Genomic DNA, 18,469 nt, shown 5'->3' on the forward strand with positions numbered 1-18,469 from the left:
GATCAAGATCGATAGTCGTAATTAGACGGTGGCCTGCCTTGGGAAAAGGGGCGAGTAAAATGTGCAATGTGCTTTCCACAATGTCGACGATGTGTATCGCGATAAAAAGACGTAATATAAAGCGCCCGGCGTCGAATAAATCAACGTTCGCTGCATCCGCGTCTCTCGGTCGCAATTCCGACGTCCGCCGCGCCTGTGTTCATGTTCGCGGAACCAGCAGCTAGCTGTGTTTGCCTTCATTGAATCGCCATTGAGCGAACGCGTTCTGTCGATCTCGGACGAGAAGAAGTAAGTTAGCGAGCGAGCCAGCGATCGACCGACCGACCGACCGACCGACCGACTTTCTTCAATTCATCACGGCGATAATTGTTTCTGCAATACGGAACGATTACACCCACATTGCAGAAATAGTTCAGAATTCAGTGCTGTTATTCGATGTCTTTTCTCTGTATTATAAAAATCAGACTGATGTAAGGACAATCATAATTCTTGTTGCAAGATTTTATTCTCAAATGGAAAAATCCTTATCTAGAATAAAATAATCTCGGTGCGGTCCCATCAACTTGCTCAGCCATTTGGATTCACGTAATCACACAATTATTTTTGCATCCGTATTTTCAACAAAATCGCTCTTTCAGTGCACAAGGTTGCAATAGGATTAAGCACGCCGAGAACAATTTTCAGGCTTGCTGTTAGAAATCTTTTCTGGGGAGGACACTAATCGCTCGTTGTCGCCTTGTACGCGTTACGAAAATTATATCGTTTGCGTTTAATTTTGCAACTAATTCCGGTTAAGACGGAGCGTCGAATCTGTTTGTCCGGGGTCCTAATGGAAAACGAAGGTAATTTCGGAGCTCTTACAGATATGGGGAAAATTGCAGCGTGCCATCCCCGAACGCTTCTTAACATTTACGATACACTGACGAAATGTAACGATGGGGTCAAAGTTACAGGATTCGTCCACACTTTCCACCGTTTTGTAAACGACTTACGTACGTACGGTACCTCGGGGAGAGCTTTCGTATATATTTCTTTTACGCGAACGGCTCGCATAAAGACGCCATTATCAAAACGTCTAGACGGAAAATTCCTTCGGGGGAGGAGAGGTGCGTTCGATACGCACCGTCGGCATTATCTGTCGGACATTACGGCGCGGCGAAAGAGCCAGGTGGAAACTGCCGCAGAATAAAAGCGAAACGAGACCACCGTGCCAATTATTAAAAACCGATGCAGGATTATTAGCGATCGGCAAAAAGAGCAGTGCAAAGGCGCTCCTCGAGAGCTCACGTTTCATAATTTAATTAATCGCGCGCGAGAGGCAACGGCCTTCGATCGAACGCGCGTTGTTTTCGCGGATGCGGCGAGTTCTACGTTATATGCCCCGCGATTATATGACAGCGGAATTTTGCATACTATTGCATATTCATTCAGTATTTAGCGCCGGCAACGAGTTCGCGGCATTAAATAAAAATGTGATTTGCCGCTCTGTAATTTTGAGGCTGTTTCACCGCGGGTGTGATTCAATTAGCGGGAATGCAAATTGCGTGACGTGCCCGTTTATTTTCGCACAGCGGTCGCGCCGATGTAGAAGAATAACAGTTAGTATCAGGTAACCAAAAACGCGTATTCGTAACACGCCTCCCAAGAAATTTAGGGGAGAATCGCCAAATGCGTACTACTTGAGCCACTTTTTTTTATTATATTTCACATTTGGTACTGTTTCGAATGCAAATCCAAGTTCAAAGTTACAGCACAATTTTTCAATCATCTATTATTACATGTTTAATCTTTCAGTAATAATAAATTAGTTTGTTATAAGTTTTTTTTCTATAATATGCTGCGGAAGGTGTGATTTACGGTTCGTCTTCAAAAATATCAAACTTATAAATTAAAATAATTAAATATAAGAAACCATTAACTAATATTTATTTATTTATCAAATTTATTCAAAGAGCAAACAAATATTCAATAATTAATAAATAACAGAAAAGGTAAGAACACCAAAATAAAACTGGCTTGAATTTATTTTTGTATTAACATTTGTTATTCATAGCAATTACTATAGTTTTTATTATTATCACTTATCAATCTCGCATTAGTATCATTTCTTCATAGTAAAATTTGTGATGATACAAATTAAGGAAACTTGATAGAGGTTATAAAAACACCAATTTAATTTTTATTATAATTGCAAACATGTATGTACAATGAACATAAAATATTCCACAACAAGCCTTCTTTCATGAAAACATAACAGTCTAAAATAAAATTGCGTAATTATCAGCCACGTAAGTTAATAAAAAATTTTCGTCAGATGTATCTGATTTTCCAAAATGTTGGTAACATGGACAAAGCGAAATAAACTTTATTAAATTTTGGTCTGTATTACTTAGGTCTTATTTACTTTTTTATTTTTGTCGCTAAATGTTACTTATGTGATATAAAAATGTAAAATATTGAATAGGTACGCTTTAGGAGACCGCGCAAAAACAAATTTAGTATCAAATCAACAATTCATTGTTTCATAATATAAGCAAGAATATAAAATCTTCTTGGAAGAATTTCTAATCTTAAACAGACAATTCGCTTGCATGAAGAGAAAAATTTTCTTCAAGTAAGTAAATTATATTTGTTTAAAATTATAAATTCTTCCAGGAAGATTTCATATTCTTGCTTATATATAAAACAATTGTTGATTTGATATCACCTTTTTCCTGTGTGATTTGCATTCAACAACTTTTCCCTACTGCCCGGATTAAAAAGGATTTATTGAGTTTTTTTTTGTATCGCGCGAAGAAATACTCGTAGAACGCTCTTGAGTTTCAAACGACACAGCCGATTTTTACAAGTGCCATATGCGCTCGCGACATCGAGTTAGACGCTGCTCCGAGAGGGAAAGGCGATATTACCACGTTGGTGCGCGCTCAATATAACATCGCCGCGCGACGGCGAAAAAACAGCGTATACTTTTATTTAATAAACCGATGTTTATCGCGGGGTATCTCGACGTCGCTCGTCATTAAAACATTCAGCGTCCACTGAGGGCACTGCAATTACTGTGGAGAGCGAATGGAATCTGGCAGCTGGCGAATCCGCGGCGTTTCGAATGGGGGAACGAAAGCGCGACAGTCGCATTTCAAGCACGATCGAATTCCTGGCGTTCTCGCGTTGCCCGGGCAACCGGATTTTTTTTCTCCAGCGTCGATGGAATTACGCTGTTAATTGCAGTCAGGCACGAGATCTGTATAAAGTGCGACAACGAAGTGGCAATTACGCTCTATCGTCGAGCGAAATGTGTTCATCGGCCTAGTGCCCCGTCATCGATCGTCGCGGAGGCGATAATTTTATCCCCGCGTGGAACACCACATTTTTAGAATTTTCGATACAAGTCGATAAAGCTTTGGATTTTAAGTCCAAAGAATTTTTAGTTTCGACGCGATCGAGAAAGAATGTTGGAAATTAAAAGCGGGAAAATGGTCTTTTTAGTGACACAACCAGCTCCCCTTTCCCCTCTCATCGCTCTTTCCCTCTTTTTTTTTATCACTTATCCGTTCGTCTATTTTCCTCTTTTCCCTTTCCGCTTCTCTGTTCCCTTTGTAATACTCCTCGCATTGCTGTGACTTTGATTTTCTAAAGTACAAAGAGCAAACCGTTGAAAAATGTCGGTGTAAAAGGGACGCCGGCAGAAATTAGCGTGTACTACCAAACGTGACGCATAGAGAAGAGTTGCAAAGCTAAAATAGAGAAAAATTACAGCTTCCAAAAATTTAATTCGGATACTGACATAAAAATAATTAAATAGCACAATCCAAAAAATTACAAAGGATTATGTGTACATTGCTAACTGAAAATAACGTAACTGAGAATTAAATATTAGAATTAAATTTGCTTCTCGATTTTAACGCTCCCTTCACTTGGACACAAGGTGCGACAGACCCTCGATTTATAGCGCTCTCTCTTGTAAAATTTAATCTAAAAATTTAGTTTAAATTTATATAAAATTTAATTCGTGTATAGACTTAATACGGAAGTATCCTCCGTAGGTCTATCCGGCTATCCTGTCCATCGATTCACTTTCGAGAGATGTTCGCCGACGGCGGGCTTAGTTGATTGAAAGCTAGATTAAAGTTTTTCGCGGATTCCATTTTCGTGGATATGAAACGGCTAAAAGTTCATTTCGCCTCACAAACCGTCCGTCGGCTCCGGGGACCTGGATTAAACATCCGGGGTTATCGAATTCAATCGGAAAAATATGTTCATTTGCATTCGTGATGAGAATACAGATTTGAGGAGAGTACCTGTCCCTTTTTATCTCCCTCTTTCGCTTTTTGCGTGTGTCGCGTTATGTAACTTTCGAAATAAGTTTATTTAAATGCATAAATGTATGCGTGTTTATGGCAAATGGAAACTGGAGAGAGAGGGAGAGAGAGAGAGAGAAGAGGAAAAGCTCGCTATCGTCCAATACATGTCATAACGATTATTTGTGCCCCAAGGAAAAAATTTTTTAACGAAAAAGAAATACGTTTTCTTAACCATATATTTTGATTAATAACCAAGTATTTGTTTGCTCCATTTAAATAATGATTTTATAAATAAACGAACAACATTACTGAATTTAATTAAATTGTTTACTTAAATTAATAAGTTTGATTATCTTTAAAAGTAGTCTAACGATAAATATCATACAACTGCAAGAAAAATTCTATTTGCATAAATATTTCAATTAAGAAATTTTTAACTCGATCACAACCTAAATTAAACCATTGGGATCCACAGAGTAAATAATTTTTTTGTATCAAGTAAAATTTTTTTTTGTTTTAAAATATTTTTTCTCTCCGGGTGGCAACATTATTTTTTTGACAAAAAAAATACATACGTACATATTTAAACGTTTCTCTTATTGCATGCCTCTCATGCGCTTCGTTTTGGGACACATTTTTACTTCCAACTAATAAAATAAAATTTCAACGAAATTCACAGTTGGTCTTTCCGAAATAGAAACACTAGAATATTTCGGCAAATTGCATAACGTGTATCACCGAGAAGTTTCAAAACGCTTTCTCGTGTTGTAGCCAGGGACCTATTAATTTTCCGGCACATCGCCATGCAGAGACAAATCGGTTTCAAATATCAAATAATGCTAACCGTCTGTTTGCCGTAAATTCTGCGTGTAACGAGAGCCCGAAGCTCAACCCGGATGCTCACGACGACGTCGCGATACGATACCGCGATCGAGCTTGTTGCGAACACATGGTGCCCCGGGAGTGCGGTGCGAAGACTCGACGACACGTACACGGTCGGCTCTATAATGACGCACGCGTCGCACGCGGAAAGCGTGTATATATATATATATATAAAAACAAACAAACACACACACACATATATATAAACACACACACACACACACACACACACACACACACACACACACACACACACACACACACACACACACACACACGCGAACACACACAAACACACACACACACACACACACACACGAACGCGCGCGCGCGCTTATATTAGATATATATGCACACGTTTCCGCGATACGAGCGTGCGTGCACACGTGCGAGCACGGCTGTCGGTCGTTGAGGACATCGGAGAGCCCGAGACATCCGGTACAATACCCTCTCGTCGGCGACTCATATAATGGGCCGCCAGTTCCACGCATTGTTCGAAAGCAACATTATATGCGCGCGTTTAAAATTACCGCGACGCGAAATCCGCGTTTACCAGACGCGGAAGTCTCGCGGGCAAGAGATGCTCCGCCCTCCGTCGAGAAAGAATGAAAAACGATGACTAAGAAACACGTACTCGTGTACCCTAATTCCACGATCGACTTTTATTAAAGACGATTCTCAAAATTGTTCTCTTATAATTAAAGAGAGAAAAATGCTTGAATTAAATAAAATTTCTCAAACATACGGGGAAATAACGAGGGGTCACTTCTCTGGTCGCAGAGCTATACCGTGTACGTTGTTGGACTGCGTAGATTATTAGTGTTACGCACGGAATCGTGCGCGGGGTTCATTACCGCGCTTCCGGTAGCGCTTCGCGAAAGACTCGCCAGGTGATTACCGCGTTCCGCGTTCGCGTCGGGTACTTCGCGTACTTCGCACAGACTCCCTTCCATAATGAATTTCATTCTGCCCCGTGACATTATTAGCCCGGAGCAAAAGAGGCGACGGCTCATTAGGGAAGTGTTATGGCTTTTGATCTGTGCGGATCCATCCTTTGCGCAATATGAATGTACGCTTGATTGCCAGATAACAAGTCGCGCACCGCAGACCCAAGCGCGTTGCACCAACGTTCGAAATGCGAAAACACCGGTCCGGTCGAATCTCGACGCGGATGTAACAAATCGTTTAGTGCAAACTGCACGGTACGATATTTATTTTATCATGCTAGTTACTCCCGCGCGCGTCCTTTGCAGCAGAAATAATAGACAGCAATTTTGTATTTGCGTGTGATTCAGCAACGTTGACACAAGCGCAGAGATCGCAAAGAAATTTTGTCTCTCTCTCTCTCGTACACAGAAAAAAATTAGTGTCGATAATTTATTGTTTTATATATAAGCAAAAATATAAAATCTCTTTGAAAGATTTGGATAATCTTAGACACACATTTTGCTAAAGTTCATTTTATTATACACAGAAAAAAAATTTGTATCCAATCAACAATCATTGTTTCATACATAAGCAAGAATATCAAATTTTCTTGAAAGAATTTAATATTCTTGTTTATGTATAAAACAATGATTGCTGATTTGATACCAAATTTTTTTCTGTGTATTGAAACACTACCCCAATTTTATGAGTTTGTAACCAAAAGGCTTAACAGACTCTTTGAGAGAAAAAGTTCACTCATTTATTTTTTTTTCTTTTAAACCGACTTTAGTCCCCAATTTTTCTTGATTTTTTTTCGTTACACAGTAAGAAATACCACGTTCGTGCATTATTATTTATTATATAAAACTCAAGTAAAAAATGTAAGGATTAAAAATTTTTAGCAAGACTTAATAACAAAATTAGTTTCTCAACATCTTTTTATCTATAAAGAAAAACTGATCCGATTCGCCTCGGTCTACCTTACATCGACGCAGGCGTCAATAAAAATATAAGGCGATTATTTCAGGTACTAATAATCAAATATCCCTCGATCGGGAGCAAAAGCGCTCGGGCGACGTATTTAGCGCGAATAAGAGGATAGCGGGTACTCGGAGAGACGTCTTTCTCAACGTCTCGTGAGCGAGGTGCGCCGCGATTATCGGAGGCAAGTAAATACGCGCGAGCGTCATATCCCCTCAGCCGCGAAGTTCTCATTTTACAAGCCCGAGGCGAGGCAACACCCAATTTGGGAACCTAATCACTCCTGGCGGCGGGCGCGCGGATAAGATGCTGCTCCATTCTTCGCCCACTCGCTCTCGCTGCTCGCTCGACAAGCGCGCAAGATTAATACGCGGATAATTCATCTTCCTTCGAAGACACCGCCGCGCCGCCGCGCTGGATCCCTCTCATCTCGCGATCCTCGCTAATCTGCGCGCGAACGAGCGAGCGCGAGACTAATTTATTTCGCGCTAGTATTACGACGGATATAATTAATCTCTAGCATGTGACCTTAGGCGGGAGCAGCCACGAAGAGAAGGAGGAGAAGGAGGAGGAGGAGGAGGAGGATCGGAAGCAACGCGGTTGAGGGTCCATTTTCGCGTAACACCCGTCGATCGCGATCGCTCTCGCGTCGCGCGACTCTCCAGCCGCGAGGTTCCATTCTCGTGCTATTTTCAACTCGGCACGTTCGCGCCGCGGACGCCCCGAGTGGGCTGAAACGTTTACGTAATATCGTAGCACGTCGGCCTTAAAATCGCGACAGCTACGTGACAGCCGAACGTCACGAATCACACGGGCGAGAGTGTACGCCGACTTTTGTAAAAAGAAAAGCTAGGGGTCGGGAACGTAATTGAATCTCGCGAGAATCCCGTCTTCCTCCGAGCTGTTTTCTTACAATTTTCGCGCTGACGCGAATCACGCAACGTCGCGGCGAAAACACGCCAAGTTTATACACCGTGAGCGGCGCGGCATGGCGCGCGGTTGCGCGAGGAGAAGATGTTTCTGTAATCCACACGCGGCGCCGACCAGTTTTTCATCGGCCTCCCCCCGGAGAAATAAAACGCCGAGGCAAGGGGCCTGGCCCCGCACTAAATATATCCGGAATATACCCCCGGACAAGAAAGCGGCGTGTCGAGTCCTCGAAACCTACGACCAGCCTACTCGGCTCGACGACCCTGCTGCCTCGAGAGTGCCCGCGGAGAGTGTATAAGCGGTAGCGAGCTAATGACCGCGTCGGCTATTAACCTCTTTCGAGTTATCGTCACCTATATGGCCATTAATAACGTCGGCGCGTCGTACGTTGTTTCTAATGAAGCTTCTAGTTATAAGGTACTCGCTATTAAATTTCAAACATCGATCCCGCCTCGTTCAAAGTTTCGCGTTTGTCTATTCGATAACAAGTTTATGTTGTGGACGCTCTCGCCTCGCGCGAGCTGATTACCTTCCCAAGTAATACGTCTGATGTATCTTCGTTAAGGCATTAATGCATTAGGGTAAAAGTAAATTCATTTATTCCTTACGTAGTGCAAAAATATTAAATATCAGGTAATTGTGAGTACTAGTGGTCAATTTGGATTTTTCTGTCATTGCTATATAAAAGTTGGTTATTAAAAATAAAATACATTTGCTGCAAGATCTTTGACAGAACGACAGCTTTTCTATTTTTAAGAGCACCTCTTAAGCCCTAATCACACTAGCGACTGCGATTAACGATTGGCGATTACTTTCCAACCAATCAGAACAAAGCAGTCGCCGACTGAGATTAATGATTGCCATTTAGAAAATGCTCTATTTTGTAATCGTTAATCGACAATCGTAGTCGCAATCCAATCGGCAATCGCTAGTGTGATTAGGTTTAGCTTTAGCGTTGGTTAATCCTTTTTCTTTCCCTTTTGCGCAGAGATGATTTTTTTGTTCCCGTCGAAGCCACGTATATGCATCACTTCCGTAACCTCTCGCCACTGGCGTAGCGCAGCAGTTTCTTTTAATGATCTAAACAAATGGAAATAAAAAGGAACAAAGTCGGGACTGAACGTTGGGAGAAGTTTAAATTTCAATTGCCAGAGTTTCAATGGTTGTAACTGTCGAATGTGGAAGAGCGTTATCATAAAGTAGAAGCACACCTTTGACAGAAGACGAGCTATAATTCTGACCTTGCTCCTTTTGATCTACATTTGTTTGGACCATTAAAGGAAGCTCTGCGTGGCCGGCGGTACGCCAATGATGAGGAAGTTTAGAAAATTGTGCACACGTGGTTTCGAAGGCAGACTCAAAAATCTTCGCAGACGGAATCGGGTCCAAGACTTGTGGATCGTTATACAAAGTTTCTTTGCAAAGTTGAGCAATTATGTTAGCAAATAATATTATATATATTAAGTTAAAACAAAAGTTCGTACAAAAAATAAGTTTAAAAAAATACCAAATTATAAAAAACATTATTCGAACAGTACTAATAAAATATTTACTGAATGTAAATATTTATTTAATACAAGAACCAGTAATATAAGTATTTTTTTTTTCTTAGAAAATAAATGTTTCGTTAGTACTATTCAAGTGAACATATTTATTGAAATTTAGGAATTTTTTCTCTCAATGTATAATAGCATCTAAAAATTTAGTTAGAGATCAAAAAATAATTTTATGTTGGACTATAAAAATAATTATGTAAGACGTTCAAGCATGATGATTCTGCTGCAAAAAGTTTTGACATTCCAGCAACCAATTTAAATGTCCTTAAAAAAAATTGAATTTTTTAATGGTTTAACATAATTATTTTTATCTGTATTTCAGCAAAGTTGTCCTTTCCGTGTAAATATATTTAACCACATACATAATTAAATTTATGTATCTGAATACTGTCTTTGAATTTCACCTTAAACAACGTGCAACGAGCTTTCGTTCCAACTCAATATTTTGCTAGACTGTGTTTTTATGTAGAAAAACAAATAAATTTCCTGTACTTTCCAATTTATCCTGATATAATTGATTGATTTTGATTCTCGCGTGCGCGGTACGGTTCGTCGAGTTTGCAATGAAAGTAACTCTGCGCCAAGTCGAGCGGCGAGCTTATTGTCAGCAGCAACAGCAGCAACAGCAGTAGCAGCGGCAGACACGTATACGAAGAAATAACGACGGCTCAAGCCTTAAAGGTATATACTATACGCAATAAAGTGTGTCTCTGATCCCCGAAGGATTTTCTCTCGGCCGTGATTTTCTCGAAACCCGGCTAATTTGGAGCGATCGCATCGGAAGTAACGTTGTTAAGTCTCGCAAGTCTTGTCTCTCTCTCTCTCTCTCTCTCTGTGCACTCCGGAGCGTAACACGTCGCCCGGGCGGGTGCGCGCACGCGCCCACATGTTTAATTCATGACGACGCATTACTCATTCATTCATTCATGCGATCATGCGGAAGGCACTTCCGAGAAGAATGCCGCAATAAGATTCTGGGAGAGGAGACGTCTTCCTCAGGTTTCCTTCCCTCCCTCTCGCGTTTGATACTGTTAGACGGCGGCAATCGGAGCAACGGAGGCCAGGGGGGGGGACGATATAAATCGCGCGGACCGAACGAAAATAAAGAAATTCTCGGGTCCGAATTGACTTCTCGAGGCGAGCAAGAGGAATCGCCGAGCCGAGAGAAAATTCCCGAGGCGAGGGACCGCGCGTCGCGATGCTTTCCCGTATCGCATGGCGACAGTGACCAGATGCGACGTCGCGGTTAATGTACAAAGATACGTTACAGCTGCCTCGCGCAAATTGGAGAAATACAAAGCCGCGATGAAAGCTAATAATTCTCTCTCTCTCTCTCTCTCGCGAACTAGATCGCACGCGCTCGTCCAATCAAACCTCTACGTGACTCATCAATAACGGGGCCCTTCGAGCGAAACTTTCAGATGAAGGAAAAAAAAAAAAAAAAAAATAGGAAGAACCGCCCGCGTTGAGAATTACCTCTGATTAGGGGGCATCCGTCGCGCACGACCGCGTCGTCAACGGAATTATTATTATATCCCTTCCTTTCGCCTTAGGTACATTACCGGAGCACTGTACCGGCGCGCCGCCGACGAACGCTCATGCCGATGCTCGCATACCGTTGCATAGAATGCAATCAAACCGCATCCGGAGCATCGAATGCACGGTAAACGCGGCACGATAACTATTCCGTCAAGGTTTTACCGGATCGAAAAGATCATCCGAGTATAAAAGAGAAGATCAAGTTAGGTGAATGCATCCGTTTTCCCTTTGAAATGCGTTAAGCGCAGACGATTTAGAGATCCGCCTTTCTAACGCACAAACGGTAAACAATCGAAACAGTGAGCAATCCAACAATTCCCGCATCGATCGCTGTATCGACAGATTTTCAACTGTGAAACGCGAAAGAAAAATTGTCTTGGCGGAAATAACATTTTCTCGTGTACAGAGCGCGTACACAACAGGATAGAAAATATATTGACACGAGAATGCGTATTTATCAAGTTGAGAATTTTAGCTCGGCGATATCCGCCGAAGATAAGAATGTGTGTGTTACATATTAATGTTATTAATCATAAAAATATAGACGATTACAGCAACTAGTGCGCGAAAAGGACAATTTTATCGCGGCATCTAAAAATTTAACTAGATACAGATCGTAGAATAATTTTGTTGGGCCATCAAAATAATTATGTTGAATGTCCAAGTATGATAACGTTGTCACTCAAAAAACAGTTTTGCTGTATTGAAAACCAGGCTTTTTCAAGTTCACGCAAATATATTTATTTTAATATCATTTCCTTGATTTAAATAAATATTAGTATAAAATAATCTATTTTTAAGAAATATTTTTTTTAATCAAGGAAATGTGATGTTAAAATAAATCTCAATATTTGCTATTTATCTATTTCAGTTAATTTTTTGCAGATGCGCCTGCAACACCATTTTTTTTTCGAGTGGTTGCTGCAAATAGATTTGACATTCTAGCAATCATGTTGTACACGTTCGATACAATTTTTTAAACGACTCAACATAATTATTTTCAAAACTGTATTTCAGCAAAATTGTTCCTCCCGTGTACTGTACGTTATGCGTGATATTTTTTCATCGGCCTCAAGGGTGCCTACGAAACTCGAGGCGTAATGCATCCGCGTAATTTATTTCTGACGATGTCGTCTAAATATAAGCACATCCAATGTACTCTCACTTCGGATGATTCATCCGAGACTCATAGTCGAGAATAAAGCATGCAAATTTGTCTCCCTTATCTAATCTACCGCTATACATCTTGCGCACCGACGTTATATTTAGCAATAAAGGCACTCTGGCTTCCTGGAGTCGATAAAACTTCCTCGACGGCGACCGTCACTCACGTCGGCCCGAAAGTTTTGCGGTCGAGCAGAAGTTGCGACGTTAAGACACACGGGCAGGATCGTGGGACGACCGACGACGGCGCGTATGGAAAGAAAAAAACGCACTCGGACTCGCGATATATATATATATATATATTTCTCCGTGCCCCGCGGGATTTGTATAATCGACGCATAAAGAAACTCGTTTAAAGTCGCCTTCGTCTTTTATGCGGCGCGCCGCGGCGGCCGTCGAGTGGGCGCGAGAAAAATCGAGCCGAACCTCACCGGGCGTAACGAACGTTACGGAAAAATATAACGACGTCTCGCGCCGTTGCGCGAATCCCGAGACCTAAGGCAAGGGTTAACCTGGATTTTCTCCTGTGATCCCCGAGCAACGGGGCGTAGATTTTCGTCGCTACATACTCTCCACCGCGCGCGTTCTCTCTTTTTTTTTTCGCCTCTCTACATAATGCGCTTCAAAGAGCGGCTTTTTAAAAGATTGCAAATGCACGGCGTGCAATTTGTCCTTTCTTTTTATAACGAAGACTGCAGAGCAATTATGCGATGCGTACTACGAGCGTATAAAAAAAAAAAGTCGGACACCCCTAGAGAACATAATTAATTTTCTCTAGAAAATAATATTTCCTTTCTCTCGGAAGAGAATAAAAATAAAATAATTAGATATTTCGAGGCTACCGAAATGAATAATTCGAAAGTATCCGGCAGGAGGAAGCGTCTATTTCGAACTTGTCTTGAAATAAAAATTATTTGTCATTTAAAATGAATATTTTTCTTTCGCGATACGTTTCCTTCTACATGTACATGTAGTAAATAATTCTTCAAATCGCAGTGTCTCGCGGCGTGTGATGCAGGTCGAGATACGTTCTTCCTTCTAGTTTAGTATATTTGAAGCCACGGAGGACCTGTTTGTCGACGCGGATCGATAAGGTGCGACCTGATTTAGTGAAGATTCCGGCGAGAGGCGGTGCTCCCGAAACCGTGCCAGCGGCAGATCGAAGAACACGCGAGTAATATTCAAGTTTTTCTTTTTGGCTTTACCCGCACTCGATTTGCGTATTCCGGCGACAATCTGAACCTTCTCCCCTCCTCCCTTTCGTTTCTGGTCATCGACAAATTTCCTCGGACGCGAGTAGGAGCGACAATTATCGAGCGATATAACGCAGTGATCCGGTTAGCTAATTAGCTTTCATTTTCTCGTGGGAATAAATCTGTACGAGTCACGTATGGGAATGAAAAGCGTTGCGATCCGTTTACAGTCGAGTGCATCAAACGAGCGAGCGCAGACGTCAGGGAGGTAGATTAGAGCCGTTCGGTGCAGCTGCACCGGGCGAATTTAATGCGTACGACTGCACGGCTGCGTGGAACAATAACTTCCGACGCAGATGCACGAGGCACCGCTGCACCGTAGCCGCACTGCATCCGCCCTGGTTCGCTGCGCCTACATTGCGAGCCGCCGCCGCCGCCGCTGCATTCGTAGACAATTGAAAGCGACAATAGCGTCCCGCGGTAAATTCACGTTCTAAATTATACTGCCTAATAGTTAACGACGCGAAGAGAAGCGGAGCAACGAGAGTTTTGAGGTACATTTGCCGTGGAACTCTCCTTGCGCGCGTGCTTTCGTCGCGAAAGTAATCAACAACCGCGTTTCTCCCGCGATCGGTATTCGATTTTCTCCTCGCGCACTGCGAAGAAGAAATCAAATAGCTGTTGAAAATCTGGAAACTTTTGTAAAAGCTCGACATTAGGGGGACATCAATTCGCTGCTTTTCTTCGCGCTTAACTTTTCGCTTTACGAATCTAGCGGCGAGCTCATGCCTGACGAGGTTCTCGTGGTTTCCAGCGGACAGACCGCGACCGGAAGCGACGTTTCCTTCCTCGTGTACATAAGGATAGCGTTAGAGAATGTGGCTACACGGCTCCGTTCGCTCCGTTACCGCTTGACAATGCAAGGAAAACCGATTGTATCAATGGAAAAACCAACCCATATCAAACAGGAACCAAAGGCGACGACTGAAAGCGACTTTTAACAGCTGGAATAAAAGATTTCGCCTCGAAGAGACTCCGAATGCTCTTTCCAAAGTATTTTCAAAGTCGATTTCTCTAACTTTCTTGGTTCAACACATTCGGTTTCCCTCGTTGTCAAATTAATATTAGATTCTCTTTGATGTTACATGAATCAGTCAATAAGTAATCGCAAAGTGATATAATCTGCGAACAAAACCACATTGAGAAAAAAAAGTTGACTAAAATTTTCAACACAATTAAACTTTTTCAGTTGAGGTATTTGTTCAGTTGTGTATTTAATTTAAATACATAAAATACTTGAGCTTGGATTTAAGCATTTATATATTTAATTTAAATACATAAATACTTTAATTAAAGAAATTTAATCAAATTGAAAATTTTAGTCCAGTTAACAACTTTTTTTTCTCAGCTGAGAATTATTTCGAGAATTAGACAAATTGCATCTTTTTTTTCAATAAATAGGCCAAGTATAAATACTGAAAAAACTGTCCGATCAAATTATTATTTTAAAAAGTGACGGACAAATATTTGTTTTCATTTCTGGACATAAGTACTGATAATTTCATTCCCAATGAAACGTAATCAAATTTTTGTCCACTCGAAATGGTCGTGAATATCCGTTTGTTACTTTTAGAAAAGATCGATCAAACAGATTTTTATGTGACCTATATACATTTATAGAAAGAAACGCATCATACATTTTAAATTATATGATTCACTTTTTAGAACATGTTAAGATAAAAAGTAAAAAAATATTGTCTCGTATATTCTGTTAAAATTAATTTGGCATCTTTCATACAAAAATAATATTCCACGAAAAATATATATTATACAATATAAGATATTATACATTAAATATTTTAAATTATCCAATTATTTTTTTTATAAAATGTTAAGATACCAGCATTTAAAGAGTGGAAAATTATTTTCTCGTAACTCGAAAATTCTGTCGAGAAATTAATTTAGTATCTTTTATATAAAAATGAAATTCCACTTAAAATATATATTATGCATTATACATTTAAAATTATTCGCGCGACTATTTTTTTAGAAAATTTTAAAATACTGGTGTCTAAAAAAAGAGAAATTATTTTCTCGTAAATCGAAAATTCTGTTGAGATTCATTTAGTATCTTTCATGTAAAAATAATATTTCACTAAAAATATATATTATACAGTAAGATATACATTATACATTTTAAATTATCCAACTAATTTTTTTTGAAACTTTTAAGATACTGACTATTAAAGAGTGAGAAATTATTCTCTTGTAAATCACAAATTCTGTTAAAATTAATTTAGCTTCTTAAACTTTGACCCTATGGAGCGATAAGAGCGGAATGCCAAAATTATCAAATACCCTCACCACAGGTATTTGCGCGAGCAAAGTACACAGTGATTGGTAGACTCTTACTGTGGTGAGGGTATTCTATAAAAGGAAGGAGTATGATATTAGTATTTGTGAAAGTACGTGTGAAGAAATGCAATGATTACATAGGGCCAAAATTAAAGAGTTTCTACTGTATTATGCATTATACATTTTAAATTATTCACAACTAATTTTTTAGAAAACTTTAAGATACTGGCGTCTGAAGACTGAGAAGTTATTTTCTCGCAAATCAAAAATTCTATTGAAATTAATTTAGTATCTTTCATATAAAAATAACATTGCACTGAAAATATATTAATAGTAAAATACAATGAAAAATAAAATTCTACTAAAACACTAATACATTTACATAATAATTCTGTAGAAAGAAGAGGTCTCTTGCTTTGTGTTCAGATATGTTTAATCTGCGTGTCTAAATCAAATCGATTTCTAGAAAGGCCCTTTTGAGTCACTGATGATTACAGATTTGAGATAAAAACCATTAAACTTAATACGATGGCTTTGGAGATTCCATTACGGACATCATTCCGCACGGTATTATTCGAGCCTGGTACATAGTACATCTCGTTCAATTTCTGACTTAGGTACTAGATAAATGGCCACCATATAAATGGCCAGTCGTCGTCGAGTAACCAGTTGGAGTAACAACTCTATGGCGTAGTTTCCAACTCGCATCTCGCATTGGGACAGAACGAGAGAAAGAGGAAGGGAAAGAGACAGAGAGAGAGGGAGAGAGAGATAGGGATCGTGCTTTTAGCCGCGCCGAGCCGGACGCGTTGATATCACGTGGGATTTGAGACAAGGTGGCCTCGAGTTGTTTCCACGTTATATACGACGAGCGGGTTATTATTGCGCGAGACGGGAAAACGTCGACTACGGCGAATACGTGCCGCCTCGTATAAAGCGATTACATTATCCGGGCGCGGTGGCTTCCACCTTCGGGAGGAATAACTCGCGACGCGGTTTCGAATCAATTTTTGCGGAGGGATCGACCCGCGAGATGATTTAATATCTTCCGCATCGGCGATATCAGCGAAATCAATACGCGACCGAGATAATAAAGGAGAGAGAGAGAGGGACCACGAGACGCGTATCGCGCGAAGCGCCGGTTGTGTTATCGTCCGTTACCGAACGACGTGCAGGTATCTACCGTGTAGCAACTTACGCAGAGTATTCATCCGTAAACTGGGGCGCGCCGCGTGCTTTTGTAATTCTATCTCCGAAACGTCATCGTAACGGCGATGCCGGTAAAAGCTCGCGATAACGAGTTTAGTTATCCTCTCTCTCTCTCTCTCTCTCTCTCTCTCTCTGCGCAAGTAAATTTGCAATCTCGGCTTCCTTCCGCCTGCATACCGTCCGCTAGCGAATCTCCGCGTTATCATTTGTCTCTCATAAGGAAATTAAATATTCCGTTGCTCGTATTAAATTCCAATTACACTGTGCATTATTCGTTTTCAGTCAGAGAATTAAAATTACATTTTAAGATTGACTAACCGTCAATTAATATTACTCCATTATTTATTTTATTAGTAATCCTGCAGAATTTTTCGTTCCTCCTTTATTCAGGTCCAGATTTTTATTTCAAAATGCAATTACCTCTTCCAACGACGAAAAGAGCTCGGTATCGTTAACGTCACATGCATCAACTGACGGTTCAAATAAAAAAAAAAACTCACCGTCATACGAAAAAAAAAAAAATTTTTTTATGTTGAAGTAGATATATTTATTTCAACATCATTTCCTTGCTTTAAATAAATATTAGTTAGTGCAAAATGGATTTGTTTTTGAGAAATATTTTTTAACTAAAAAAATGATGTTAAAATAAATATTATATAAATACATAAATAAAAAATAATAATATAACTTCTGTATTATTATTATAATATTTACTCGAACATAAAAAATTTTTTCAAGCGTACGTATTTAACGATCATGTTACGATGAGATTTCATTTTTTACATTTACCGGAGAAATGACCTGTGTGATCAGCACGAGTCTTCCTACATCGTGTTATTCGGGGCATACAATACGCATTCGCATGCATCGATCCGCTAACAACGGAAATATTCGGGGTAATCGAGTTATGCGATTCACTCAATCGCGTCGTTTCTGTCGGTTCCCGAAGATTGATGCGGAACGAAAATAATCGACGGCGATCGTGAAATTGATGCCGCGTCGGAAAAACGATGAACAAGCGGAACGAGAGATAAAGTCGCCAGTACCATCTTCCCAATAACGTAGTTGAAAAGAAACCCATGTCGAGGCGGTAAAGTATATATGAGACGCGGGAAAAGCCCCGTAACCGTTAGGTGTGAAAAAAAGTCCATCGGTGGAAAAACTCGACGACCTGCGTGAGACTTACGTGTAAACACGTATACGCCCACGAACGCACTCGTTCGCTTCCGTCGCTCATGATTTCCAAAGCGAGAGTACGAATTTTGCGGCGGGCGGTACGTTAATTTTATCGCGCCCCGAGTTTCTCGAATTCGCTGCTTCAGCTGTGCCTACCAGTTTACGGGAGGATCAGGTGTCTCCCGTCGCGTTCCTTGCCGAACGTCTCGCCTTGCGAAACCTAACGCGCGTGTAAATCGCGGAAAATGGAGCGAGC

This window comes from Solenopsis invicta, chromosome 2 (genome assembly GCF_016802725.1).
Source record: "Solenopsis invicta isolate M01_SB chromosome 2, UNIL_Sinv_3.0, whole genome shotgun sequence".
NCBI classification, from domain to species: Eukaryota; Metazoa; Arthropoda; class Insecta; order Hymenoptera; family Formicidae; genus Solenopsis; species Solenopsis invicta.